We start from the raw sequence: 3,601 nt of genomic DNA, 5'->3' as shown, positions 1-3,601 counted from the left end.
GGCGGCGAGGTCACCAGGGTCCCGCAGCGGCGTCTCTGGGCGCCTAACAGCCGAGTCTCACGTCGAGCGTGGTCTCCACTCCGTCCAGCTGCCCACACTAGCCTGTCCTGTGCGAGCCTTTACATCTCTCCACAGCTACTGCTGGGTGGGTGCTATTCTGTCGTTCTGCCCAACAGATTAATCTGAGATGTACTCTTTACCCTGTGGCTCCTGCAAGATGCTATTTCCACCCTCACACTACTACAGAAGTCAGACAGACGCTCCTAACGTTCTAAAGAGAAATGCCTGAAAAACTTTCAGCAATAAATATCTTCTGGAGTCGTCCGTTGTAAGGAAATGACACAAAAATTCACAAAATTTCTAATGTAACTAGTGGGATACTTGGATACTGGAGCAGTGCTAGTTAGTGTGAGAAATACATGAAACTAACGAAAGTTATTATTGATTTTGCAAAAATTCTGAGAAATCACAATGGCACTTTTAGTTATGAACTGAACTAATTATTTCCTGGTTCTTTTCGGAATGTGAAGTTACCTCTTAAGGATAGGATTTGCTAATGAAATTTCTATACAAAAATTTAGATTGTTATTGATTTGGCAGAATGGTTGAGAGCCGCGCCTACTCAACTTGAATAATCACCCGTTGGAATGTTGCTAGGTATGGCGCAGGCTGTTGCGTGTGAAATGCAGTGAAGTGTACTGTTGTGGAGGAAATACGGGGCTCGCAAGAGCTGTAGCGCACAATACCGTAAGCTGCGATGACTGCTGTCTGCGCCGCTCGCTGCTGACAAATAAGATAACTCTCGTTCTATCTGGATTGACCTTCGCCAATCAAACTCTCCCTATGCCTTGATGAAGTCAAGGACGCCTATTCGCCCCTAGTCTAACTATTGACGTCGTACACTGATCAAATAAACAATCCACCGCGATGCCACTCAAAAATTCGCTTGCAGGCGTTTAACTATAACTCTGTCCGTTCACACCGCACAATAAGTGTGTCGGTCAACACAGTCAACAACGCTTAATCGCAAGGACTCAATATAGAGTCGCACTCCAATTCGCTCTCAACAGACGTGCTCTCCCAGTGAAGTACTGAGGAGAGACTTGTTCCTCACTCTTTGAGTACACGTACGAGCGCACATGCTCTCGTTATGTGTTCTCTCTCCAAGAGCGACAATGGAACGGCCCCTCTCCACGCCAGACGTGAAGGGGTATATTTTTCGGTCTCTTCTACTACTCCTTCAGCTCAAGGCGTCAGAAATATCGTCTGCCAATCAGCATTGCTCTTCTAAAACGGGAGAATGACGTTTCGTTTAAGGCGACCAATCTGGAAATCTGTAGCATCGACGTTTGGCGTTTGCTGTCTCCCTGTGAAAACCTCTGAAACTGCGTGCTCTGTTTGTAGGCTGGGCGCTCCCACACAATGTAGTGGAATTTGCTTTTAAGCTGAACACGGGGTTGTTCTTCCTTTCGCTCGGGGAAATGCTGTCCACTCCACAGTCGGCCGAGGTTGACTCGTTCTCTGAAGGGACCGGCCTCCCAGCGTGCGGTCTGCCTCTCTCAAACTAAAAGCTTCTGTGACCGTAATGTCTGGAATGTATGTGTGTACGCCAGCCTCAAGTACTTCAACCACGGTGCGCTAACTTGTTATTTGCATAAGGTTACTTTAATTCATACAACATTGACTTTGACTTATCGAGTTTGGGTTTGAATGAAGCGTCTTGATGTGGGGAATATGATTGTGAGGGCGGAATATGTAAGCAATGAAGGTCAGGAGACCACGATGTCTTACACTGCAACCTGCACCCATTTCAACCTGGTCACTGTACATCCACATCTACGGGGGACGTCCTATAAGTAATGCAACACATTTTTTTCTCCGTCAGTTGTGGAATTTGTTGTGGTGTGGAATATTCCCGTATGAGTCTGTACGGTTTCAAGAAAGTCCGGTAAATGATGGAGCTACAATAAGCCTTCAAATCGGCGTCTGTAACTGAGGTGTGTTCCGAACATTGCTGGCATCGAGTTTCTTTTGGCGGGAAACGAGAGCATCGCAGATATTCATAGATGCTAGCACAATGTGTATGGAGTCTTGGCAGTGAACAAAAGCATGGTGAGTCGGTGGGCGAGGCGTCTGTCATCGTCGTAGAAATTGGCATAAATCTGTCCGATCTCCCTCTTGCCAGCCAGCTGCACACAGCTGTGACTAATGTTGGAACGTGCGGACACACTCATTCGAGGTGATGGACTGATCACAATGAAACACATTAGTGCACAACTGGACATCTCTGTTGACAGTGCTGACACACTCGTCCACCAGTTGAGATGCTCAAAGGTGCGTGCATGCTGGGCTCCTCACTGCCAACAGAAGACTGTAAAGAGCAACGAAAGACCATCTGTGCAGAATTGCTTGCGACTTACGAGGCTGACCGTGACATGTTTTCGTCGAACATCGTCAAAGGCGATGAAGCGTAGGTTCTTCGAACCGGAAACAAAACGGCAGTCCATGGAATAGGCCACACCATCTCTCCTCCGAAGGAAAAGTTCCAAGCTGCACCCTCAGCCAGTACACTTATGGTGGCCCTACTGACTGCTCGCGCCCTTGTACTGACACACGTGGTCGTAGTCTACCGGTAGACTGTCCCTCTGGCGGCTGTCGAGGCATTAACTGTGTCTACCATTGTGCGCGGCGCTCTTATCGTAGTCCACTCCGTGCACGTAATCCAGATACATGACAAGTTGTATGATCTTTTCGTACCCCTCAAAGTCCTTGGATCTATTTTGGAGAGTTTGCTTCAGTATGTTTTCCTCTCCAAGCGGCCACTAGATGCTGTGCTAATGAAAACGGTTTTAATTTTGTATATTACCATACCTTCGGGTTCTACACTGAGGTTATTATATTTTTTTACTGTTGTGAATTTACATTTCTAAAAGGAAAAAAAGTTCATATTATAATGCTTTTCTAAAAATGTTGGTGGTATTGAAGAATTTCGCTTATGGTATTATGGTACTGACTAAAGGCAACGGCCTTGCCGCAGTTGATACACCGGTTCCCGTCAGATCACCGAAATTAAGCGCTGTCGGGTGTGGCCGGCACTTGGATGGGTGACCATCTGGGCCGCCATGCGCTGTTGCCATTTTTCGGCGTGTACTCAGCCTCGTGATGCCAACTGAGGAGCCGAATAGTAGTGGCTCCGGTCAAAGAAAACCATCGCAACGACCGGGTGTGCGGTGTGCTGACCACACGCCCCTCCTATCCGCATCCTCAGTGAGGATGACACGGCGGTCGGATGTTCCCGATGGGCCACTTGTGGCCTGAAGACGGAGTCCTATTGACTAAGAGTATGGGGTCTCTTCTCCTCAGTAACAGCGATTAATTACTGTTTACCGGCTGCTGTGGCCAAGTGGTTCTAGGGTCTTAAGTCCGGAGCCGCATTGCTGCTGCGGTCACAGTTTCGAATCCTGCCTCGGGCATGGATGTGTGTGATGTCATTAAGTTAGTTAGGTTTAAGTAGTTCTAAGTCTAGGGGACTGCTGACCTCAGATGCTAAGTTCCATAGTGCTCAGAGCCAATTGAACCATTTAATTGGAATTACTGTTCA

At 47.6% G+C, this 3,601-nt stretch overlaps 1 pseudogene; it reads left to right on the top strand.

The window, feature by feature from the left end:
- Positions 1-3,018: 3,018 nt before the first annotated feature.
- Positions 3,019-3,136, top strand: LOC124551434 (annotated as a pseudogene).
- The last annotated feature ends 465 nt before the right edge of the window (positions 3,137-3,601 follow it).

This window comes from Schistocerca americana, chromosome 9 (genome assembly GCF_021461395.2).
Source record: "Schistocerca americana isolate TAMUIC-IGC-003095 chromosome 9, iqSchAmer2.1, whole genome shotgun sequence".
NCBI classification, from domain to species: Eukaryota; Metazoa; Arthropoda; class Insecta; order Orthoptera; family Acrididae; genus Schistocerca; species Schistocerca americana.
This window is presented reverse-complemented; position numbering and strand designations above follow the sequence as displayed.